This window comes from Nerophis lumbriciformis, linkage group LG04, assembly GCF_033978685.3.
Source record: "Nerophis lumbriciformis linkage group LG04, RoL_Nlum_v2.1, whole genome shotgun sequence".
Taxonomy (NCBI): Eukaryota; Metazoa; Chordata; class Actinopteri; order Syngnathiformes; family Syngnathidae; genus Nerophis; species Nerophis lumbriciformis.
In genome coordinates, this window is record NC_084551.2 from 26,106,414 (window position 1) to 26,134,029 (window position 27,616).

The 27,616-nt window shown below is 39.9% G+C and overlaps 1 long non-coding RNA gene across 1 annotated transcript in view; it reads left to right on the forward strand.

Moving 5' to 3' along the window:
- Nucleotides 1-22: 22 nt before the first annotated feature.
- The window catches only part of LOC140678744 (uncharacterized), a 36,246-nt gene continuing 8,652 nt past the window's right edge, over nucleotides 23-27,616 (forward strand). Inside the window, exon 1 of the long non-coding RNA XR_012050361.1 lies at nucleotides 23-154. This is a non-coding gene — a long non-coding RNA (uncharacterized lncRNA). The remainder of the gene's footprint in view (nucleotides 155-27,616) is intronic.

Here is a 27,616-nt window from a genome sequence, read left to right on the forward strand (position 1 = left end):
ACCACTTTTACAAGAAACACATTACGTCATCTTCACTTTGCGCCCATATAGTAAATATACCCACAATTTCCGGTTAAAGCGCACTCATTTGAAGTTTACAGATAAGAGGACTCGACAGGTTATGGCTGACCTCCAATGTGACCACTCTTGCAGCGTAAGTCGCATGACATCATCCACTGGCGTGTCATAGATGCTGGCTGTGTTTTCAACTTCCATCAGGCTTTTGACATTTAGACAAAGGCATGTGTGCGTGTTTCTTTTTTTTTTTTTGTCAAGAATGTGTACAAATTAATGGCTTTAAAACAAATGCGTTTGATGCACCTGATTGTTAGACCTGTCGTATTATAGCTGTAGAAAACCATGAACCATTAATAATACCCTCCTTGGGTGATATTGACTATAGTTTACACAAAGAAAGACAAACAGACCGCTAAGAAAGCAACACAAACTAAAGAGATTATATATATATTTTTAATTTAGGCCTATATCTTCATTATTTTCAGTTTGTTTGGGAGTTATATTTCATGCGCTCATGGTGATTTGAATATACTGTAAGTAGAGATGTCGATAAATGCGTTAAAATGTAATATCGCAAATTATCGGTATCGTTTTTTTAATTATCGGTATCTTTTTTTTTTTTTTTCTTTTTTTTTTTCTTTTTTTTTAATTTGTATTAAATCAACATAAAAAATACAAAATACACTTACAATCAGTGCACCAACCCAAAAAACCTCCCTCCCCCATTCACACTCATTCACACAAAAGGGTTGTTTCTTTCTGTTATTAATATTCTGGTTCCTACATTATATATCAATATATATCAATACAGTCTGCAAGGGATACAGTCCGTAAGCACACATGAATGTGCGTTCTGCTGGTCCACTAATAGTACTAACCTTTGACAGTTAATTTGACTAATTTTCATTAATTACTAGTTTCTATGTAACTGTTTTTATATTGTTTCACTTTCTTTTTTATTGAAGAACATGTTTTTAATTTATTTATCTTATTTTATTAATTTAAAAAATACCGTATCTTCACCATACCTGGTTGTCCAAATTAGGCATAATAATGTGTTAATTCCACGACTGCATATATCGGTTGATATCGGTATCGGTAATTTAAGAGTTGGACAATATCGGAATATCGGATATCGGCCAAAAAGCCATTATCAGACATCCCTAACTGTAAGTAATGTGCATCAAATATACTGCAGCGTGTGAAGTGGGGATGTTCTACCAGTTCCCCCAAAGCTTTTGTAAAGTTTGAACGTGTTTTCCATATACCATGAAAATTTGATACCAAGTTTGCTTGAATTAAATTAACGGTTATGGTTACCTATAGCCACTATAAAAAATGGTTTGCTCCACCTGGATAGCGGAAAACTTAGCATGGAACATTTCACTCAACATCGACGTCATAACATCATCAAAGCTCACCTTTAAACATTCACTCACAACACCAGCATTTTGGACTAAGGATGAGGTGATATAAGAAAGGTAAACATATACAAAACCCAAAACCTGTGAAGTTGGCACGTTGTGTAAATCATAAATAAAAAAACAATACAATGATTTGCAAATCCTTTTCAACTTATATTCAATTGAATAGACTGCAAAGACAAGATACTTAGTGTTCGAAAACGATGTTATTTTTTGCAAATATTAGCTCATTTGGAATTTGATGCCTGCAACATATTTCAAAAAGCTGGCACAAGTGGCAAAAAAGACGGAGAAAGTTTAGGAATGGTCATCAAACACTTATTTGGGACATCCCACAGGTGAACAGGCTAATTGGGTGCCATTGGCGGGTACCATGATTGGGTATAAAAGCAGCGTCCATGAAATGCTCAGTCATTCACAAACAAGGATGGGGCGAGGGTCACCACTTTGTCAACAAATGCGTGAGCAAACTGTCGAACAGTTTAAGAACAACATTTCTCAACGAGCTATTGTAAGGAATTTAGAGGTTTCACCATTTACAGTCCGTAATATCATCAAAAGGTTCAGAGAATCTGGAGAAATCACTGCACGTAAGCAATAATATTACAGAACTTCTATCCCTCAGGCGGTACTGCATCAAAAAGTGACATCAGTGTGTAAAGGATATCACCACATGGGCTCAGGAACACTTCAGAAAACCACTGTCAGTAACTACAGTTTGTCGCTACATCTGTAAGTGCAAGTTAAATCTCTAGTATACAAAGCGAAAGCCATTTTTTACACCCAGAAACGCTGCCGGCTTCGCTGGGCCCGAGCTCATGTAAGATGGACTGATGCAAAGTGGAAAAGTGTTCTGTGGTCTGACGAGTCCACATTTCAAATTGTTTTTGGAAACTATGGACGTTGTGTCCTCCGTAACATAGAGGAAAATAACCATCTGGATTGTTATAGGCACAAAGTTCAAAAGCCAGCATCTGTGATGGTATGGGGGTGTATTAGTGCCCAATGCATGGGTAACTTACACATCTGTGAAGGCACCATTAATGCTGAAAGGTACATACAGGTTTTGGAGCAACATATGTTGCCATCCAAGTAACGTTATCATGAACGCCCCTGCTTATTTCAGCAAGACAATGCCAAACCACGTGTTACAACAGCGTGGTTTCATAGTAAAATAGTGCGGGTACTAGACTGGCCTGCCTGTAGTCCAGACCTGTCTCCCATTGAAAATGTGTGGCACAATATGAAGCCTAAAATACCACAACAAATATGAAGCCTAAAATACCACAACGGAGACCCCGGACTGTTGAACAACTTAAGCTGTACATCAAGCAAAATTGGGAAATAATTCCACCTGAAAAGCTTCAAAAATTGATCTCCTCAGTTCCCAAACATTCACTGAGTGTTATTAAAAGGAAAGGACATGTAACACAGTGGTAAAGTTACCCCTGTGCTAAACTTTTTTGCAATGTGTTGCTGCCATTAAATTCTAAGTTAATGATTATTTGCAAAAAAAAAATTAACATTAAATATCTTGTCTTTGCAGTCTATTCAATTGAGTATAAGTTGAAAAGGATTTGCAATTCATTGTATTCTGTTTTTATTTATGAATTACACAATGTGCCAACTTCACTGGTTTTGGGTTTTGTAATGCCATATTTTTCAGACCATAGGGCGCCCCGGATTATAAGGCGCATTAAAGGGGTCATATTACGATCTTTTTTTCTATGTTCCTTGTGGTCTACATAACATGTAATAGTGGTTTCTTGGTCAACATTTAGCATAGATTATGTTTTACAGACTGTTTTCAAGTCGCTTTCTGAGCATCTCTTCAGGCAGTTTTGTGGGCAGTCTTATTTACGTGGTTCCACTTTGACTGCGTTTTCTCCCCGTCATCCATGTTGTAGTTTTTAAGCATTTCCATCGCGAGTCTACTGACAGATACAATTTAGAACTGTATGCTACTTTATATTAGAAATGGCAACAGTGGAGCATTAATGTCCTATGCAGAACCCAAATACACATCAGCAGGTACCAATAGGTAAGACAAGTTGCTTTTGCATCATAGGGCGAAACAAAACACCAGATAATGTCTCTCCTAATAGGTGCCATTTTGGGGTCCTTATACACACACAATAATATTACCCGTATGCAACCAATCCATAAGCGGTGCGTTTTCGTAGTTTACTAAAGTCGTACTAAAACATTTTGACAGATTTTTGAGTGATGTGTGTAATGTTCTATAGTCTCAATGAAACATCAAATCTTTGTTGTAGCTTGGGGGCGTCATTTATTGAACAGGCATCCACCTGCAGTCCACAAGTATTTGTTATGTGTGACTGCAATCTTCTGGTCACACTTATCATTATACCATATACCACATAAAGTTGGTTTGAGGTCAGTAAGTACAACCAGAATTAACACATATTTAAGGCGCACCGGGTTACCGGGTTGAGAAAATGAAAGTACATTAAGTTCACCTGGTTGTTCCAGAAGTCAGTAAATCAATCTATGGTGCAGAGAAAAAAGTTATGTTATACGTTCCACTTTTGCATATCATTAACTGTGATGCGTTCAAAGACCCTTTACTAAAATTAGAAACATAGGCAGCACCGTGTTTTAAAGATGGGGGACCTAACTCCCCTGGATGCACTAATAATTATACAATCATAATAATAATAATGTATGATTGTATCATAATAATGTGAATTAGTGTATCACATATGCATGTTTCATATGTGATACATGCATATGATATGTCTCAAGATGGCAGCGCCCTGCTCGGCTGTGGCTGCAGAGGCCCGTGGTATTAATGGAACTTTTTTGGCAAATATATCGGTAAATTATGTACATTTCAAAGTTAACTTCCAGCATAGTCACTCCATAGTAACATACGACCGCCAGACAATTTTAGATGTAAATAAATCAAACAGTTTCAGACCAAAAGATGCGTATAAGCTGGACCTTATCGGTAGCATGAGAATACTACGCCGGCTACATCCAGCGGCCAGTGAAGCAGCGAAGCCAAGTACCAGCGGGGACCGTCGACGGAGGAGACGTAAGCGGTGTGATCGGAAGCAGAAACGGGGATGCCGAGCGGGGTTAACAACAAAGCTAAAAGCTAATCCTCACAGAACGCCGCTTCCTTCCATCCTGCTTTCAAATGTCCGCTCCCTGGAGAACAAACTGGACTACCTGAACCTGGATTTAAATGCAAGGCGGGAGATGAGGGACTGCTGCGCCATATTTCTCACAGAAACGTGGCTGAAACCATCCGTTCCGGACGAGGCAGTTAGCATCGAGGGGCTAACTATGTTTCGGTCGGACAGGAGCAGCACTCTCACTGGTAAATCCGGAAGCAGTGGTGTTTGCATATACACTAACAGCAACTGGTGCAACAATGGGAAGACAGTCTCATTTCACTGCTCTCCCGATGTAGAATTATTAGTTATAAAGTGCAGGCCATTTTATTTACCCCAGGAATTCAGTGCTATGATCTTCACAGCAGTGTACATTCCTCCCAGTGCTAACACCAAACAAGCCTTGAATGCTTTGTTCTGCTCCACCAATGAACTGCAATCTACACATCCACACATCGTGGCAGGAGACTTTAATCAATATGTGCATTTTGCAACCAGGGGTGGAAGCACGCTGGACATGGTGTACGGCAATATTAAGCACGCGTTTAAAGCTGCACCCCGACCCCACCTCGACTCCTCAGACCATCTATCTGTGATGCTAATTCCTGCATACAAGCCCCTGCTGAAAAGAAAGCAAGCTACAGTGAAGCAGGTGAGGACCTGGCCAGAAGGAGCAATGGAAGCATTACAAGACTGCTTCGAAAGCACAGACTGGGACATGTTCAAGGCAGCCGCCACCGACAATCATCACACATGTGTGGAGGAGTATGCAGAGTCTATGTCTGCATACATTCAGAAGTGCATGAAGGATGTTAGTGAGATCAAGAACATCCCCACACGGGCCAACGAGAAACTCTGGATGAACAGAGAGGTACGTGCAATGCTGAAGGCTCGGAACAAGGCTTTTAAATCTGGCGACATGGTAGCACTTAAAACAGCCAGAGCTCACCTGAACCGTGTCATTATGGTTGCAAAGCGTGCTCACAGTCAGAAAGTGCAGGACATTTTCGAGAACCCCACGAACACTAGACGAATGTGGCAGGGCATACAGGTCATCACGGACTATAAAGCTGCCCCCCGTCCCTGTGACGACAGCATCAGCTTCCTTAATGACCTAAACAACCACTTTGCAAGGTTTGAGGCACTTAACACCACTCCGGCGAGGAAATCCATCCCTCGCCCTGATGAGCAGCCGCTCAATCTGAATATAGCGGATGTCCGGAAAACCCTGAGGAGACTGAACCCCCGGAAACCAGCAGGACCTGATGACATTCCGGGCAGGGTGCTTAAGGGATGTGCAGACCAGCTGGCTGGGGTTCTCACAGACATCTTCAACATCTCGCTGACCCAGGCTGTGGTACCATCAAGTTTTAAGATGGCCACAATCATTCCAGTGCCTAAATACCCCACAATCTCCTCCCTCAATGATTATCGCCCCGTGGCACTCACCCCCATCATAATGAAGTGCTTCGAGAGGCTGGTAAAGGAATATATTGTCTCCAGATTTCCCCCCACATTCGACCCATACCAGTTTGCTTATCGCCCTAACCGCTCCACAGAGGACACCATATCCTCTGCACTCCACCTGAGTTTAGAATATCTGGAAGGAAAGGACACACACGTGCGGATGTTGTTTCTGGACTTCAGTTCAGCGTTCAACACCAATATACCGCAGCACTTGGTGAGCAAACTGGCCCTCCTTGGATTCAGTACCCCCCTATGCAATTGGCTGCTTGACTTCCTCACAGACAGACCCCAGTCTGTGAGAGTGGGCGACAACACCTCCAGTGCCAGCTCCCTGAGCACTGGCTCCCCCCAGGGCTGCGTCCTGAGTCCGCTGCTGTTCACATTGATGACCCATGACTGCTGCGCCAGGTCCACAACTAACCATATTGTGAAGTATGCGGACAACACAACAGTAGTGTGCCTCATCCGTGACAACAACGACATGGATAGGGAGGAGGTGAAACATCTGGTTGACTGGTGCAGAACCAACAAACTGGTCCTGAACGTCGACAAGACCAAGGAGATCATCGTCGACTTCAGGAAGCACCACTCCAGCCACACTCCACTCTTCATCAACGGCACAGCGGTAGAGATGGTAAGCAGCAGCAAGTTTCTGGGGGGTGCAGATAACTGACAATATGACTTGGTCCCTACACACCGGAGCTCTTGTAAAAAGAGCTCAGCAGCTCATGCACTTTTTGCATCGGATGAAAAGAGCACAGCTCCCTCCCCCCATTCTCACCACATTCTACAGAGGCACTATAGAGAGCCTGCTGACCAACAGCATCTCTGTCTGGACTGGAGCCTGCAGTGCCTCAGACTGGAAGTCTCTGCAGAGAGTGGTGAGGACAGCGGAGAAGATCACTAGGACTCCTCTTCCTCCTATCCAGGAAATTGCAAAAAGCCGCTGCCTGACCAGGGCTCAGAAAATCTGCAGAGACTCCTCCCACCCCCACCAAGGACTGTTTTCACTGCTGGACTCTAGAAAGAGCTTCCGCAGCCTCCGTAGCAGAACCTACAGGTTCTGTAATAGCTTCTTTCCTCAGGCCGTAAGACTCTTGAACGCATTAAAATAATCCCCTCAATTCCCCCCAAAAATGGATTAACTCGCTGGAATATATAGACCATATAACATACATCCATAAACGTGGATGCATATGCAAAAGTGCAATATATTTATCTGTACAGTAATCTATCTATTTATATCTGCACCTTATTGCTTTTTAATCCTGCACTACCATGAGCTAATGCAACGAAATTCCGTTCTTATCTGTACTGTAAAGTTGAAATTTGAATGACGAAAAAAAGGAAGTCTAAGTCTAAATCTAAGTCTAAATCTAATCATAACAATGATAATGTATTATGGTATGGTATGCATGGTATGGTCTTTATTGTCATTGCAGAAGTACAACCAAATTTCATTATCACCATTTTTTTTATCATGTTTGTATTAAAAATGTATGATAATCCTGTTTCAAATAATCTCTATTGTACACGCTGAAGTAAAGGAACATTTTACAGATTTTTCTTCATATTTAAGTGAATAATAATAGCGTATATGTTTATTTAAAATCATATTCCGGCCAGTTTACATTTGGATTTGTACAGACAAAAAACAATTTCTTAACTACGCATTACCACATTATTAGGGGGTTTATCTAGATATTTGTTCTAGATAGGGTAATCCCATTTAAAAAAAAAGTCCAAAACCTAAATAAGGTTTTTACATGCGTTTTAAAAAGCTGGTTTTAAACAACTCAATGCAATACTTATTTTTTTAGTGCACGCAAACATACCAAGTGTATGGGCAGCGATATTGGGTTTCGGGTGGTATAGGGGGCCCTTTAGGAGTCTTGTGTATGGGGGCCCAGGATTTAGTGCTACGCTCCTGTCTCTGTCCGTGCCCTAAACACACTTGGATAAAATAACTAGTAAAAAATAGAAAATACTAAAACAATTATTATACAACATATAAAAAATGACTTTACATCACTATTAGATTACACAAAATAAATAACTTTGTTGTTATTCCCTTAGCAGTTATGTCTACTACACTTTAGTTTCCCAGGAAGCATTGTGTTCAATATCCATGATGTTTAGTGAGCTGCAACATATGTCAACTTTTCAGAGGCGATAGTTTCTCTTTCAGAAACCGTACCTTGGCTCTCTCAGATGTAAACACAAAGCCAAAAAAATTGTCTGACTGGCAGAGATTGTAGAAGTAACACAGCAGAAAACAGAACCTGACAAGCAAAAGTTCCCATCGTAAAAGTCATTAGAAATATATGGGTGACAAAAGAAAAAGAAAGAGTCGCTATAAAAATAGTAATGTGAAAAATGACAAATAAGATACAGCGACTCTGAATTTTAAGATTACTGTATGTGTGTTCTATGTTGACTATGTGACAGCGGGGTCATGTTTTGTGCGTGCCGCCATTATTCACTGTCTATCAGCTGGTGGGAGCCAAGGGAAGAAGGAAAAAAAAAATCCAGCGGTTTCTGCGGGATGTCTTGTAAAGCTCCAGACTTTTCTGCTTCATTAGAGTGAACACAGATGCAAGTGACAGTGAAGACAAGGGAGCGGGATGATGGGGGGGTTGTGCAACAACTCATGCAGCAAAGGTCATTGAGTGTGTTTTTCTCTTTCTCAAAAAAAACAAAAAACTAGAAACACTTTTTCATTCTAGAGACAAACTCCTATGCCAGAAATAGAAAAGCACTCTTGATGTTTTGTTTTTTTGTTTTTTTTTCAATGTGGCTGGTTTTCAATAATTATTATTACAAGATGAGGTAAAAAGGGATGTTATGTAAGCTGAACTTAAAGGAGAGGGAAGATGGAGGGAGAGAGTGCATGTGCAATCAAATATGATGAATAGTCTGAGATGTGTTGGAGAAGGGAAAATGCATGAACATACGGAAGGCCAGGATATGCTAAAGTGGTTTGGATAATTGCAAATCATTTGGTTAATCTCTCCATTTAGAGTCATCAAAGCAGAAGCGAACTTGCCAGTGCCTCAAATTGCTGCTCTGAAAATCAGCAAAAGAGCCTGCTAGTCCAGGAAGGCGAGGCCAGCAGATATGACCAAAATGAGGTATAAAAGCGAGGATGCTGTCTATTGTTTGACAGGCTTAACCGTAATCTTAATGGAAGTCTGTTCCGAACATGACATGCATTGGTTAAAATGCAATTTCATGACAGGCCTGGTCGGGTCTGATGTTTTTACCTCCACTTGTTGATTGGCAAAAGTTTGTCATATGGGTCATTCTTTTATAAAATGGCACATGCCAATCACATTATTGGACCCAAAAGTGCAGGTGATCTTGCAATGCATTCTGGGGTCACGGTCGCCATTTGTGATGGCTAAAACCTTTGTTTACATGGCTGTACTGTGAGAGAGGGAGCAATAAACTGGATGAAAATGGATCGTATGTAGAAGTGGACCTATTCCAGAGGCTCGCTATCTCGATAAAAATGAGTAAAATTGGTGCAATTGATCTATATGAGCACGTCTAATAGAACATATATTTGAATTAATTTATTCATTTCATACGTAGTTTTTTCTGAAGAAAACAACAGCGTTACAGTTTTTTCGGTAGATAGCCGCTACTTTTTTCCAACGCTTTAAACCCTGCGCTTTAAACAATGTTGCGGATAATTTATGGATTTTTCTGGTTTTCGCAGAGCACATCCGTCGCTGAAGAGGGGCAGCACATACACACAAATACACAAACATGCACACCCACCCACACTTGTCTTTCATTCCCTCGCACGTCTTCCCTGCTGTCAAGGCCATTATTTTAGGAACACAAGTAATGCCATTTCCCCTCATTTCCCACCATTCAATACAACTTAATTAAATGTGGACAACTTAACCTGTCATGCTGTGATCTCCCCGCCGGCTGGACCTTGTCACAAAGTCTGGGTTTCGGGTCTTTTGGAAGTGTTCACAAGCATGTATTAAAACAGGTCACAGGTAAACATTACAGCGTTGGTCTCACTCCCGCACAATTCTGTCGATTGCGTATTTAAGCGGGTATCTCCACAAGCAATTCCCTGCCAGGAGTGAGCTCGATCAAGAATTATTCACTCTCTTTATAATAAAAGAGCAGACAAGTCCAATTGGTCAAAGAGTCCATGGCTTCCAGAGGGTGGAGGCCAAAGTAAAAAGAAGAAACACAAGTTTACAGAGGTGAAAGCCAATCAATCAATGAGGGACATTCTTGTCAAAAGGAAGTGTAGTTAACTCAAATGATTTGTATATTTAAAAGATATAAATAGCTGAGTTTTCCTCCCACCTCCAAAGACATGCACCTGGGGACAGGTTGATTGGCAACAAAAACAACGACAGATCAACATCAGCAAATATGATATGTATGAATATGATACGAAAAATTACAGCAAAGAACCAGTTAGTGAAGTAAACAGTAATAACACGTAAATTACAATGAACATTATTGCACTACAAAATGGAGCAATAAAGATACCAATAAAAATAACACCGTTGATAATGAATAATAGTAATAATGACCTATATTATCAAAAATACTATTGTTATATATAGATTTGCCAGTCATCACATTAGGTACAACACATTAGGTGTTGGCAGCATTTGTCTCACTGCATGTGGCACGTTGGTGATATCATGCTCATGCCAAGATTAGGTGAAAATAATACTTTATCTTACCTTATCTTGTGTTTCCTCAAACAAGTCATAATGTCACTGTCTTTTCCATCAGCTACTCTAAATTCAACACAAAATCCATTACATTACTCCTTTGAATCAGGGTTCTTACACTTTTGTGGTCTTTCTTCCTTCTTCTTTACCTTTTGTGAGACATTTTCTAAAAGTGTGCCTGCTCACAGTGAAAAGCAACACAAATCCCATTATCACACACTTCTCTTCACATTGTAAAAATCTATTTTATTCAGAGATGTATAGGTGTACAACACTACTAATATATATCTAAAGCTGCTAGAAATCTGGTCCTTAATGGACCAAGGTCTTTTTCTGCAAAAGTGTCTCTCAAGGATTACATCCCTTTTGTGTCAGACCTCTTGGAAATAGGGGAGGTGTAGAGTGATTTTCAAATAAAGGCAGTTATATAGGGCTAGTTCTGAAGCCTCAAGGATATTTAATCTACACAAAACCCGTTCTGAAAAGGCCTCTACCTCCTTTTCATGAATGAGGCTCCATTTTTTAATGCGACAGGCCCCAATTCAATTTACTGTAAGTTGTGTGATGGAGAGACAATGCATCCAGTAGTCTTGTTTCCTTTTCCATTTCAAAGACAGACGAGTGTGATTAAATTTACGTTAACACATTATTTTTAAAAATGTAAAATGTTTTTTTTGGTGTGTTTTCCACATCTAAAAAACACTCAACACTGTCAATGATGCAAATGATGGTGGTATTACTACAGTATTGCATATTTACTATGAGCTCGATTTACTAAAGGTTTGCATGTATTAAAACTAAGGCTGTCAAATGATTAACTTTTTTAATCAGGTCAATGATCAAAGTTTAATTGTGATTATTCACGGGTTACTATTTGCTTATATAAATAACATTTGCTTAAGAAAATACCACCATATTTGGATACGCATTCAATTTGGTAGTCGGAATGTCATACAGAAACGTCATTGATTTGCTCAAAACCTGGTGACAGTAAGTATAGCAAGAATTAAGTGCAACTTAATTCTTGCAATAATATTGCAAACAAGGTACGATTACTATTAGATAATGTAGTAAACACTTATAAAGAGCTTAACATAGTGCAGTTTAACCAGTTGTTTAAACAAACAAGATTCTTTACTTCTTCAAATGACAATGCTGGTCTTTTTTTTGGTACAATGTGACCCCAGTTTGTTGTGACTACAGATGTCCAATGTTCTCCAGTAAGCAAAATAAATTCACATTCACATTCAGCCAGTAGATGCAACTTGATGCTTTTTATTGTGTAGAACAGTTGGTTCATCCTTGCTGTAATTGTGCCTCCGCAAGGTATTGTCCGTCAGATCAGCTGTGGTGATATGAAGGACATCTTCTTGCAGAACTTGGTTTTCACAGATGTTAGGTGGTTTACACGTGGTGGCTGTCCGTTTGGCAAAAGCATGTGTTTAACTTAACTGTGCTACTTTTGTTGACAACATTGACGCAAGTAAACTGCCAGTGTAGCGTTCTCCTCTGCTTGTTGTTGATGTAGCTAGCATTCATGCTATCTGCGCCATCTTCAAGTACGTGTTTTGCTTTAAGATGGTATTTTAAACTTAATGTGCGCCATTGATTGTTTGTCGCTGTAATACCAACAAGTTACATCAGTTTTATCTAAAGTTCTGTGTTGCCGCAAAATTGGCCGCCTCTCATCCCGATCACAGACTATGTAACAATGCGTGCGTCTTCCGGGTTAAGCCCTAACCCGAATGTGATAAATCTTCATTCATATTTGATAACGTGGTCATTTATTTTTATTAATCACATGCACTAACGCTGACAGCCATAATTAAAACACGTGCAAACCTAATAGCACACAAAGCTTTTGATCAGCTTTTGTCACCACACAAGGGTGGTGTTCGGGTTTGAGGGACCCGTTTTCATTTTTTATTAAAAGAAAAATTATACAATTAATACATTTTTCAAACTGAGACTCACTGACTTTGGCTCATTTTCTGTGAAGAACATATATCAGAATACATATTTAATGACCACACACCATACACCCCCCCTACACATGTCCATCACATATAAGATGTCCGGGTCCACTGGACCCGGGGCTAATAGAAGTGTGGAAATGTATGTTCTGTGTACCCCACACACACACACACACACACACACACACACACACACACACACACACACACACACACACACACACACACACACACACACACACAGCAGGCCTAGACAGGAGGAAGACAGAGTGTAGGTACACAGAACATCAGGGGGTCAAATGTGCGAGAAAATGAGAGCAGACAGTGTTGACAAACAATGTTGCAACCTTGTGTGGGAACCGTAGGTGCAGAAACACAAAAGAAGAATCCCTGTGGGATGCAGAAACTGGCAGAGAAATTTCCGCGCAACGTTCATATTGTTGTTACTCAGCCAGCGTTTGTGGGTCTGATGGATCCGTTGCATTTTGTGGCTTTTAATGCCTCACAATCAAACACTTTTATGTTAAAATACTGAACAGATGTTTTTACCTTATCCCAATAAACATCTGTTCAGTATTTTGAACAGATGTTTACCTTATCCCAATAAACATCTGTTCAGTATTTTAACATAAAAGTGTTTGATTGTGAGGCATTAAAAGCCACAAAATGCAACGGGTCCAATAGACCCACAAACGCTGGCTGAGTAACAACAATATGAACATTACACAAGGGATAAATGAGCAAACTGAGGAGCGCAAACTATATGGTGTGTCTGTCTTTATAAATATGCAGAATATATGTCAATTATAGGAATGCCCACTATACTTGGAGGAGAAGATGCACTTTTTATTATTTAGCACACGCGGTGTGATTTATCAAGGCTAAAACTGTTTTGTGGGTGCTGTTTTGCGTCATTATTTAGTACACCTACAAAGGACGTGCAAAGTGAGTGTGAAATCATCATTTGGTCAGAGGTTCGGATCTGGCGCATGCTGATATGCCCCTTTTAATATGCATATTTACCATCTTCCTGCTACTGGCAGCACACTGTCTGAGTAATGGGCGCCTCTCGGCTCGCCGAGAAACGTGATTTAAAAGGAAGTAAGATGATTGAAAAATGACTTTAGTTCACACTCACTATAATCATATATTTACCACTTAGCTCATCATCAGGAGATATTATTAAGAACCGAGCGTGTCAGCTGGCTGCTGCAGCAAAGTTTGTATGTGACACCATCACGAAGTAAGAGCACAGCGAAATGATGAAAGACACATGCAAATAGAAATAGATGTATTCATGCACACTGCATGCATGGGTTCATTAAGAAGCAATTCAATTCATTGTCAAATGCAGGAGTGCAGCGTCGACATGTTTGAGTGTCTAATTGTCTTAATGCAACACATCTAGCACACTCATACATTTGAGACAAACATTTTTTTTTTAAATACACAACTTTATTGGCAATATTTGTCTTTAAGCATCTGTCATGTTTCCTTCTTCCGCAGTAAGAAAGGTGTAGATAGGCAGAAATGCTTGGCGTGGTTTTGTGGCTGCGAGGCGTCGGATTGATGGAATACTGACACCCTATAAATATTCATCTTTACACTTGGAGAGAGATTTTGGGCTCACGTTTAGATTTAGAATGTATTTAGAATGATTTAGGATTTAGAATGATTTAGGATTAGATTCAACATTTAGCGCTCATATTTATATTTATGATTTATATGTAAGATTTAGGTTTAGATTTGTGAAGTGAATTATATTTATATAGCGTTTTTCTCTAGTGACTCAAAGCCAAACCCAGCCCAATATCTAAGTTACATTTAAACCAGTGTGGGTGGCACTGGAAGCAGGACCTGCGGTGATAGAGCCTTCTCCATCGAACTCTCTCCCCAAACCCATCCGTGATGCTCAGACCTTCCTACCTTCAAAAGCCTTCTCAAAACACACCTCTTCAGATCTGCTTTTAACCTGTGATTAGTGTTCTGTGTCTTGTAATGTCCAGTCTTGTAATGTCCAGTGTTATGTATTTTACTATGCACTGCTTTTATATTTCCTGTATTATGTATTATGTAGGGATGTCCGATAATATCGGACTGCCGATATTATTGGCCGATAAATGCTTTAAAATGTAATATCCGAAATTATCGGTATCGGTTTCAAAATTATCGGTATCAAAAAGTAAAATGCATGAATTTATAAAACGCTGCTGTGTACACGGAAATAGGGAGGAGTACAGAGCGCCAATTAACCTTAAAGGCACTGCTTTTGCGTGCCGGCCCAGTCACATCATATCTACGGCTTTTCACACACACACATAAGTGAATGCAACGCATACTTAATCAACAGTCATACAGGTCACACTGAGGGTGGCTGTATAAACGACTTTAACACTGTTACAAATATGCGTCACACTGTGAACCCACACCAAACAAGAATGACAAACACATTTTGGGAGAACAACTGCACCGTAACACAACATAAACACAACACAACAAATACCGAGAACCCCTTGTAGCACTAACTCTTCCGGGATGCTACAATATACACCCCCCGCTAACCCCCCACCTCTTGGATTTTGGTCGGGCCTCCAGCTAATGACACACCTTTAACAAGCAAGACTTTTTGGTTTGTGTAATAAGAAAAGTGGAACATTATACCAGGTTTGTTAACCCTTATGTGATACCAGAACATAAAGTTATTTACGTAAGAGTCCTCGTTTCATTTTGACGGGTGTGCGGGCGCTTTATAACAGGCGGGGGCCACTAAAATACATAATTTTTCCAGTGTGTGTGTGTCAACTGTGTCAATTCATTCAGAATTTGACCAAAATATTTAGAAACGACAGTATTTTACATGCGAGGTGACGTTCCACATGTCATCTCCGGGTTGGGGAGGAGACCCTGCCCCAAGTGGAGGAGTTCAAGTACCTAGGAGTCTTGTTCACGAGTGAGGGAAGAGTGGATGGTGAGATCGACAGGCGGATCGATGCGGCGTATTCAGTAATGCGGACGCTGTATCGATCCGTTGTGGTGAAGAAGGAGCTGAGCCGGAAGGCAAAGCTCTCAATTTACCGGTTGATCTACGTTCTTATCCTCTCCTATGGTCATGAGCTTTGGGTTATGACTGAAAGGACAAGATCACGGATACAAGCGGCTGAAATTAGTTTCCTCCGCCGGGTGGCGGGGCTTTCCCTTAGAGATAGGGTGAGAAGCTCTGTCATCCGGGGGGTCTCAAAGTAAAGCCGCTGCTCCTCCACATCAAGAGGAGCCAGATGAGGTGGTTCGGGCATCTGGTCAGGATGCCACCCGAACGCCTCCCTAGGGAAGTGTTTAGGGCAGGTCCAACCGGTAGGAGGCCATGGGGAAGACCCAGGATATGTTGGGAAGACTATGTCTCCCGGCTGGCCTGGGAACGCCTCGGAATCCCCCGGGAAGAGCTGGACCAAGTGGTTGGGGAGAGGAAAGTCTGGGCTTTCCTGCTTAGGCTGCTGCCCCCGCGACCCGACCTCGGATAAGCGGAAGAAGATGGATGGATGGAAATATTTTACATGCTCCTCACATTTCAGCAAACACTATCAATTAACAACAATATCAAATTTAAACTTGGATATGCTAGGTAATCAGTGTACAGCTTGTATATAAAACTAGTACGTCTACATTTATATACAAGCTGTAAACTGATTACTTACCATATCCAACTTTAAATTAGATATTGTTGTTTATTAATAGTGTTTGCTGAAACGTGAGGAGCATGCAAAAATACTGTCGTTTCTAAATATTTTGGTCAAATTCTGAATGAATGGTAAGACTGCAGGCGTATTTGTTGTAGTTTGACAAAAAAATCCATCATTCTGGATGTAATGGTAATTCAATTTTAAGATAAGGAAAGCTGCTGTGTGGGAGTCTGTATATGCATGAACTGTACGTGCGTGCCTTCTCCAATGCTTAAGTCATCCCGCCAGATCAGCCAAATGCTTCTGGTGTCATAAAAGGCGATGCTGCCAGAGGGAATTATCCATGTTAGCATATGTGTCTATAATGCCTGACAGAGAGGAACAGGGTTGGAAACAGCATTGGCAGACAAGAGGCATGTGCACAAAGACAATTATGGTGTGGCTGTGTTAAAAAGAGGAACAGGATTATTTGTCCTGTTGCACGGATCGTTCTTAGAAAATCTGTGTAAGTGTTTAAGTAAAAATGTCCATCTTTCCCAATCTGTTCCTTTCTTTTGGTTCTTACATCTCCCCTTTTCACTGCAGCAGGGAAAAGGTTCTTCATGACCCTTTGATGCAGGATTAGGGGTTTAAAGTGCGGGGTGGCAGCGCTAATCTGCCACATTAATCTGTTAACAAGTGTTTCAGATGCGACACATAACTCAGCTAACTGTGACATGCAGAGTGTTGGGTCTGACACACATTCTCCTCATGTCTGTCATGTTTAATCTGCCTGGCTGCTTTGCACTGAGACACACGGGCTCTACAAGGTTTGTTCATATCTGTCTAGAATGCTCAAGCAGCTAAAATGCATAAAATGCAAAATCAAAATGAAAAGTTAACTTTTTGAATGCAAGAACAGACCGGTTTTTGCTCTTGTAACTGAATTTTGGCTCAATATTTGGTGGGTATATGTTATGTGCACAAGGAGTAATGACTGAAATAAAAGCTAACCAAAATGTTACTGTTGTTGTGATGCAGAACAGTTCTACGCCCAGAACAATAGCTAGAACAGCATTCAATAGAGCTCAGACCATCGCAAAGGCCAAACAACTAGGTGTGTATTGTTTATACCAATGGTATCAAACGTACGGCCCGCCGCAAACAGGTTGTATCCGGCCCGCGGGATGAGTTTGCTAAGTATAGAAATGAGCCAAATTTTTTTAAATGAAACTGCTGTTCTAAATGTGTCCACTAGATGTCACAATAGCAATTATTTGTAGATTATGCTACATGTGTAAAAAAAATAAACCACATGTTTGTACATCAGTCGAAGAAAATTATCAAACTACATCCTGTAATTTGATTTTGATATTTTTTTATCGTGATAGATTGAAAATTAACACCAATGAGTTGACTGACAAACATTATCACATAATGTATTCAGAAAGTATAAATAACGACAAATAAAGATAGAATACTATTAACCGCATCATGTAAGTGTAAAAAAAACCCCAACAACATTATGATATGTACACTATTAAGAATGTGCTTGTTCTATTTTCAAACAAAGAAAACAATCTCAAGTTGTCGTTATTTTTAAGTTATCGTGCCGGGATTTTACCAGTCCGGTCCACTTGGGAGTAGATTTTTCTCCATGTGGCCGGCCCCCGATCTAAAATGAGTTTACGGTGTAAAATTGGTACTTTTGAGTGTGTTAAATGTACATTAAAATCATCATAGGTCCCCTTTAACAAAGAATGCCTATTTTATTGTTAACCCATTTTGGGTTATGTGAATGCAATTCGCTCTCCGGGACTAGTGATGACTTATTCTAGTCCTGACGAGAATGGTCAGGAAGTCTGGTGTTGCTATTGCGGCGAGTGCTACATCGAAATGTACAGTATGTGCCGTTTTGGAGCCGATCACTGCAGTTGGTGTGTTATGGTCGGCAATACAGTTTAAAAAGAGCATCGGACTCTGTGTGCCTCTTTTAGGATGCATTAATACTTCCAAAGACGCTTCTTGCACAGTATCGCCATCAAAATGTTGTTGCAGGTGGCTAAGTCTGCATTAATTGAGCACATTAGTAAGTACTGATAGCTTATTTTTTTACGAACAAGCCTAAAGACATCCTACAAAAGTATTGTATTCACGCATTTATTCAGATCCTCACTGAAATATATCGGTTTGTTGCTGACTACATTGTATATAGTTGTATATTGAAAGATGGTGTTGCTTTTGCATAAACTGCTAGTAACAAATGGTGATCAAAACATTACTCCTCTCCCTTAACTCTAGGCTGAGGTAGCAATAATAAACATGTTCGATAAATACTTAAAATCAAGAGAAATTATTACCATTCTGACCAGCTTCTATGCTTATGAGATGAAATGCCAAAGGTATTATTAACATGAGACATTGCAAATAATATGGTGTGAAGATGATGATTTGCAGGGGCGCCGCTAGGGATTTTGGGCCCCATGAAAATAATCTTTACAGGGCCCCCAACACAGTGTCATTATTTTTTCTGTATTATAATTTCATCATCATTAGGGGCCTCTCTGGGCCCCCTCCATCATGGGCCCCTAGAATCCGTCTCCTTTACCCCCCCTTTTCGGCGCCCCTGATGATTTGTGATTTTTCAGAGCTAATTGTATGTTTAAGAATGATATATGCAGAGAGCGTGTAACCCTAAATTTAGTGACACGCTGTGCTCATTATATGTATTACAATCCTATGAAGTACATATACGGTAATGAAATTTAGTGTGTGCGTGCGGGCGTGTGTGTGTGTGCGTTATGTGTGTGTGTGTCTCTGTGTGTGTGTGTGTGTAAGGAATAGAGTATACCAGATGGAGCAGCAAATCCTTCCGGGTATATATCCAGCAGATGGATTTGTTTTTTTCTTAATGTGTCAAATTGCCATAAACAAGCTAAGAGTCTCTTGCGGATTCAGGCTATACTCTCATTAAATGTTTTAACAGGACCCTGGTCAGTGATTGGATCCTCACTTGCTGAGTGGCAACATTTCTTAATTGCCATTCAGAGTTAGCGCTCGTGTTGTTTTACACACCACCATAACTCAGCCACGTGCTTGGTGGAGTAATCCAACCGGGTGTAAACAAGAAATCTACGTTGTGCCGCATGATGATGGGCTGTGCGGAGTGATTTAGGTTCATTAAGTGGTACATGAAGACATGGCCGTGTAAACTAAAGTCATAAATGTAGAATTGGCTTTTGCGTGTGTGTGTGGGTTTTGTTTCTCTCAATAAAGTTACATCACTGCTAGTAAAAGCACTGTGAGGCATCTCTTAAACACAATTAGGTTTGGTCTCCTAATGATCAAATAACACTTGCTAAAGAGTGTGTACAAACTATTGTAACTACTATTGCATGCATAGGCGCCGATCTACATTTCTGCCAGCGGGTGCTCGGTGTGTGTGTATTAGTGTTGTCCCGAGACCAATATTTTGGTACCGGTACGGGTACCAAAAGTATTTCGGGACAACAAAAAATGTAATTATTGGCTTTATATAACCCAAAAAATCTTACGGTACATTAAACATATGTTTCTTATTGCAATTTTGTCCTTAAATAAAATAGTGAACATGCAAGACAACATGTCGTTTAGTTTTAAGTAAACAAACAAAGGCTCCTAATTTAGCTGCGAACATATGCAGTAACATAGTGTGTCATTTATCATTCTAATATTTTGTCAAAATTATTAAGGACAAGTGGTATAAAATGAATTATTAATCTACTTGTTCATTTACTGTTAATATCTGCTTATTTTCTGTTTCAACATGTTCTATCTACACTTCTGTTAAAATGTAATAATCACTTATTCTTCTGTTGTTTGATACTTTACATTAGTTTTGGATGATACCACAAATTTGGGTATCAATCCGATACCAAGTAGTTACGGGATCATAAATTGGTCATATTCGAAGTCCTCATGTGTCCAGGGACATATTTCCTGAGTTTATAAACATAATATAAATAAATAAAAAAACGAAAGAAGATTGTGTGATGTAATCATAGTAGTGTCGACTAGATATGCTATTGTACGTGGTATCATTACAGTGGATGTTAGGTGTAGATCCACCAATGGCGTTTGTTTAAATTGTAGCGTGCTGGAAGAGTTGGTGCTGCAGGGAATTCTGGGAATAATATGTTCTGTAGTGTTTATGTTGTGTTGCGGTGCAAATATTCTTCCAAAATGTGTTTGTCGGGGCGGTATAGCTCGGTTGGTAGAGTGGCCGTGCCAGCAACTTGAGGGTTCCAGGTTCGATCCCCCCCTTCCGCCATCCTAGTCACTGCCGTTGTGTCCTTGGGCAAGACACTTTACCCACCTGCTCCCAGTTCCACCCACACTGCTTTAAATGTAACTTAGATATTGGGTTTCACTATGTAAAGCGCTTTGAGTCACTAGAGAAAAGCGCTATATAAATATAATTCACTTCACTTCACTTCACTTCACTTCACTTGTTGTTGTTGTTTAGTGTGGTTTCACTATATGGCACATGTTTATGACAGTGTTGGCATTGTTCATACTGCCACCCTTAGTGTGACATGTATGGCTGTTGAGTAAGTATGCACTTCATTCACTTGTGTGTAGTGTGGTTAAAGTTAAGATGATTGTGTCATTAGTTTTTTATCGGGTCAGTGAAATCTTGGTTAGACTTCTTTGATTAAAGATTATATGATTTGTGACAATTTGCCATGTAAAACAGACCAAACTTGCCACAAAATTAAACATAACAAAATAGTTTGTTCAAAAATTAAGTTAAAGATAGAAAGTTGTCATCAATCCCACTTGGGTGCTCGGTATTGTCCTATAAGTGCATGTACTATTAGTCGGTATGTTGCGAGTGATCTACAATTGATAACAAGCGCAAATGTGGTGCAGACCGCCCGATTGATAAGGTTTTTGCAATAATATATTTCCTATATAATAAAACAAACACAATTTTTAAAGATTAGCCGGAGATGCCAAAACAAATTGTTCCAATTTGTATTATTTAGCCTCTTAAGTCATCCAGCAGCTAATAAATAATATATTGATATTGCTGAATAGACGATATGTTTAATGTTTTTTCTCCTGACTGTTCAAATATGTTGACACATACATAGACGTACTATTTTTTTTCGCAATCGTCTGTCTTTGCTGCCCGATAGCCTCCTTTCTCACATGCCAATTGTAAATAACTGGCCAGTTTGCACGCACATTTCAAACGTGCTAATTACTGATGGAAAATACCGCCCAGAGAACAGTTTTCATCTTGATATGTCACACTGTGGGTGCTAAATTATAATATTTGTATCTCCTCTTCCCAGTATTGAGGGCGTTCTGATAATCAGCATATATTCTGCATCTTCATAAAGACAGACACGCTAAATGGATTGCACTCTTTATTTTGCGCATTTAAGATTTTTACTCAATCGAATTTAGTAGTTAAGCTTTGCAAACATGTGCTTCAAGTTTGTAGGTGTTTTAGTACACGCAAACCTTTAGTTGATCAGGCCAACAGTCAATTAAACTCATAAGCTAAATGAGTGTGACAGGGTCTCTGCAGGTTTCAACAAGTTAAAATAAGACTTTTTAAGACTTTTTTCAAGACCATCAGGAATACAATTTAAGGCCCATTTCACATTGATACGTGAGTGGCATTATTTATGATCTAGAACAGACCTGGGCAAATTAAGGCCCCGGGGGCCACATGCGGCCCGTTAAGCTTTTCAATCTGGCCCTCCGGGCATTCCCCAAATTTTTTTTAGATATTTAAGATGGAAACTATAGCTGCCATTATGATGTGCAGTGATGTTTTCCAATTAGCGTAAGTCTTGAACTATACGACGTATTTCAATGTTTGGAATCTGCACTTTTGCATGATATACTAGTTACTATGGTAATCTAATTATTTACTATGGTAATCTAATTAGTTACTATGATAACCTAAGTCACAGCAGCTCAGACGAGGCACCACGCAGTGTGGGTGGGGAGCGTTTCCACAGAGTGTTTCCAGAGCGGCCAGCCTGAAATGCGGGGGTCAGGGACAGTTGCAGAAGGAGATTTTTACAACAAAGTTCTAAAGCTTAGTGATATATCAGATTGTTGGTGTTTTTTTGTTTTTTTACATATTTCGCTGTTTGTTGCATTTTTGTTGCGTTTGGCTTGATTATATGTCGATCGAAAGGGGATGTGACGTTCATATGTTGTCAATATTCAGTGTTTTATCATTCAAAGTTAATATTGTAAATCCCACATTCTTTATTTCATGTACATTCTGGGTGTCTCATTCAGTAAAAATGTTTTTAATTCCATTCCGTTTTTTAAGACGGTCTGTCATAACGTTTTCAGCATTCAATTAGACATTATTGTAAATATTTGAATTAGAGTTTCTAAAAATCTGATATACAGTTCCGGCCCAAAGACACATTTTTTTCTCTAAATTTGGCCCCCGAGTCAAAATAATTGCCCAGGCCTGATCTAGAATAAACTGTTATGCTCCATTGCCCGGATCATAGTTATTATATACGTTTTGATTCCCTTGTTGTTTAAGTTTTGTTTCAGCACCCTGGTTTTGTGTCTTCTTGGTTGTTATAGTTATTCATTGTGTTCACCTGCCTCGGGACGCTCACCTGTTCCTGGGCACTAACCAGAGAGCTATTTAGTCCTGCCTTTTCGCCTCACTCATTCTGGTGCTTTTGTTTGCTCTCATGCAACTGTTACGTTTAATCCTTGAGTTTCTTTCGCTAAATTCCGCTTCGGTTTTTCCTGTGTAGCTATCCCGTTAGCTTCCAGTGCAAAATGCACGCTTGTTTTGTTTGTTTTCTTGTGTTTGTTTGTTCCAGCCTGATTTATGAGAATAAATCCTACTCTTACCTGCACGCCGTTTCCTGTCGTTCCGTCTGCACCCTGGAAGAACAATCCTGGGTGATGTCAACATAGCCACACAACCTGGTTAGCTCCCTGTGATCACCGCGCCGCAATAAATAGTTTGTCTGCCTTAGAGCTTATAATAACAATATCACTAGTACACATTATAATCATGCATGTATAATAATAATATAATTAATAGTCGCCAAATGTAAATGGAATATTGTTGGCAGTTTTTGGGTGGCTATTCAGAGGGCTTTATGGGAGGAAAAGAGGATAGGCTCCATTGTAAGCGCACTTTTGCTCGCATTTATTTACGAGTTAGAATGCATTAAAAAAAACATACATCTGAATTCATGTCTTACGTCAGTGGTCCCCAACCACTGGGCCGCGGCCCGGTACCGGTCCGTGGATCGATTGGTACCGGGCCGGACAAGAAATTTAAAAAATTTTTTTAGATTTTATTAAATCGACAGAAAAAACACAAGATACACTTACAATTAGTGCACCAACCCAAAAAAAATGTCCTCCCCCATTTACACTCATTCACACTCATTCACACAAAAGGGTTGTTTCTTTCTGTTATTAATATTCTGGTTCTTACATTATATATCAATATAGATCAATACAGTCTGCAGGGATACAGTCCGTAATCACACATGATTGTATTTTTTACTGACAAAACAAAACAAAACAACATAATTCCAACACCAACCCATTCATATTATCTAGGACAATTGAACTAGTATCAATATTTTCAAAACTTCCTGTTTTTCCAGAAATTCTCCAAATTTCCAGGACATTCCTATTCAAATTAATGGACATATTCATAGTTCTACAATGCCCTAAATTCTTAAAATGTTGCACTATTTTGCGACCTTAAACCACCCCTTAAACCACCATTTCAACTCTTCCGATAAATCGAACACAAAATATGTTTTCCCTTTCCCAAAATTCCTGGTTTTCGCAGAATTTCTAGGATTTTTCCCCCATAAACAATGAATGGGAAATATTAAATCTACTGTTTATCCCACATTTCTCATCCGATTTGAATCGTTCCACCATCCACACACTCCACTCTCCCTGAGCAGTCAAGCCAGCATGTTTCCCGGTTTCGAAAATTCCCTTATTACCCGGAATAACCAGGAATCTCCCCCCATTGAAAATGAATGGGAAATGTACAAAACTCTCCATATCCCACATTCCTCATCCAACATCCACAAACTCCACTCTTCCTGGAGAAGCATTTCAGTTCCGTTCACGCGTATCGGCTGTTCGGCGGATTGCGTAGGGCATTCACACGCAATTTCAAACGGAATTGCAAATTTGAGTTTAACATTACAATTATTCCCATCTACCAACCTCTTTTGGCTGTCTTTTTGACACTTACCGTACATGCACCATGTAATGTACCAGAGATGTTTTTGTTTGTTTTTTAGTAGATAATTTACTGACAATATTATCATTGAAATTGTAGTGTAAAATTAAATAACTCAGAAACTCTAGCCTATAGCCACGCCCCCTCGGGTAATATACTTGCGGTGTGGTGACCTCTGTTTACCCATGTCATGTCAAAAAGATACCTTCTCGCTGGCTACTGATAAATACTCAAGAAAAGGGGCGTCAAACTCATTTTAGCTTAGGGGCCACATGGAGGAAAATGTATCCCCAAGTGGGCCGGACTGGTAAAATCACAGTATGATAACTTAAAAACAAAAACAACTTCAGATTGTTTTCTTTGTTTAAAAATAGACCAAGCACATTCTGAAAATGTTTATTTCTTCTATTTTTTTTACGCTTACATGTTGGGGTTATTAGTTTTCTATCTTCATTTGTCGTTATTTATACTTCCTGAATAAATGATGTGATACTGTTCATCAGTCAAATAGGTGGAACTGAGCCCAGCATAGTTGTAAAAAGTTCCCATTGGTGTTAATCTTTAATCTATCAAAAGGTGAAATGAAGAATAATAATATAAATATCAAATTAGAGGATTATATTAATGTAATTTAGTAATTTTTTTCAACTGATGTACTAACACAATGTGGTTATTTTGTACATAATCGGGCACCACACAATTAATTCCAATTCGGTTCTTGGGGGTAACGATTCGATTCAGAATGGATTCTCGATTCAATATGATTCTCTATTCAAAATGTATACTTTTTTAATAACATTGGAGGCCAGTTCTATGATTAACTACATTCCTCCATAAAATAGATAAACAGCTCTGGTTAATTTCTATATCACCTATAAAAAATTATTTCCAAACATTCAATAAAGTAAAATTCAAATAAGACAACAAGAGAATTATCCAATACTTCTCTTTTCTCCGTACAGCAAATAAGGGCATCTACATCAACAATGTGATTTGCCTGAATGGCTGGACAGGACAGATTGAAGAAAAAAAATCGATTTTTGATTTGTCTTTAATCGATTAATAATTGTTACATATAAGAATTGTGATTAATCTGAAAATACTTTTTTTTATTTACACCCCTGTTACATATTGCATACACATTATTTCAGCAATGTTATGTGCGCCCAGAAAATGTGTCCCCAGTACACGAAATGTACATATTATCAAAGGTTTTTTGGTTCTTTTTTTGGGGGTGCCGGGGGGTAGTTACGGATACATATCCAACCTGGCAGCACAGGAAGCCGACTTTAGTTCCGTTTTGTAGTTATGTTATAGCGTCCTCATAAATCAAAAAATATTTAAAAGCAAGACTGAAGTTTGTGCATGTTTTAAATATAAGTAACGTTATAAGATTTTTGAGACCTTTCAAAATCGTAATTAAGTCCTGTTATGAAATGTTGGGTATATATAGACAATTTACGGTCTTAAATTCAAATTGTTGAATTTAACCCTTGTGTGTTGTTCATATTGTTGTTACTCAGCCAGTGTTTGTGGGTCTGATGGACCCGTTGCCTTTTGTGGCTTTTAATGCCTCACAATCAAACACTTTTATGTTAAAATACTGAACAGATGTTTACCTTATCCCAAAAAATATCTGTAATGAAGTGCTTCGAGAGGCTGGTAAAGGAATACATTGTCTCCAGACTTCCCCCTACATTCGACCCATACCAGTGTGCCTATCGCCCTAACCGCTCCACAGAGGACGACATCTTCCCTGCACTCCACCTCAGCTTAGAACATCTGGAAGGAAAGGACACACACGTGCGGATGTTGTTTCTGGACTTCAGCTCAGCATTCAACACCATCATCCCTCAGCACTTGGTGAGCAAACTGGCCCCCCTTGGATTCAGTACCACCCTTTGCAACTGGCTGCTTGACTTCCTCACAGACAGACCGCAGTCTGTGAGAGTGGGCAACAACACTTCCAGTGCCATCTCCCTGAGCACCGGCTCCCCCCAGGGCTGCGTCCTGAGTCCGCTGCTGTTCACGTTGATGACCCATGACTGCTGCGCCAGGTCCACTACTTACCACATTGTGAAGTACACAACAGTAGTGGGCCTCATCCGTGGCAACAACGACATGGACTACAGGGAAGAGGTGAAACATCTGGTTGTTGGTGCAGAACCAACAACTTGGTCCTGAACGTCGACAAGACCAAGGAGATCATCGTCGACTTCAGGAAGCATCAGTCCAGCCACGCTCCACTCTTCATCAACGGCACAGCGGTAGAGATGGTAAGCAGCGCCAAGTTCCTGGGGGTGCAGATAACTGACAATATGACCTGGTCCCTACACCCCAGAGCTCTTGTAAAAAGAGCTCAGCAGCGCATGCACTTTTTGCGTCGGATGAAAAGAGCACAGCTCCCTCCCCCCATTCTCACCACATTCTACAGAGGCACTATAGAGAGCCTTCTGACCAACAGCATCTCTGTCTGGACTGGAGCCTGCAATGCCTCAGATTGGTGGTCTCTGCAGAGAGTGGTGAGGACGGCAGAAAAGATCATCAGGACTTCTCTTCCTCCTATCCAGGAGATCGCAAAAAGCCGCTGCCTGACCAGGGCTCAGAAAATCTGCAGAGCCTCCTCCCACCCCCACCAAGGACTGTTTTCACTGCTGGACTCTAGAAATAGGTTTGCAGAACCCTCAGGCCGTAAGACTCTTGAAAGCATCATAATAATCCTCTCAATTCCCCCCAAAAATGGATTAAGTGGCTGGAATATAAAGACAATATAACATACATCCATAAACGTGGATGCATATGCAAAAGTGCAATATTCGTGTGGTACATAGAACATCAATTTCCACACTTCTATTATTACTTATATGTAATAGAAATGTGTAGGTTTTTTTTTTTGGTGTGTGTTCATTAAATATGTATTCATATATATGTTCTTCACAGAAAATGAGCCAAAGCCAGTGAGT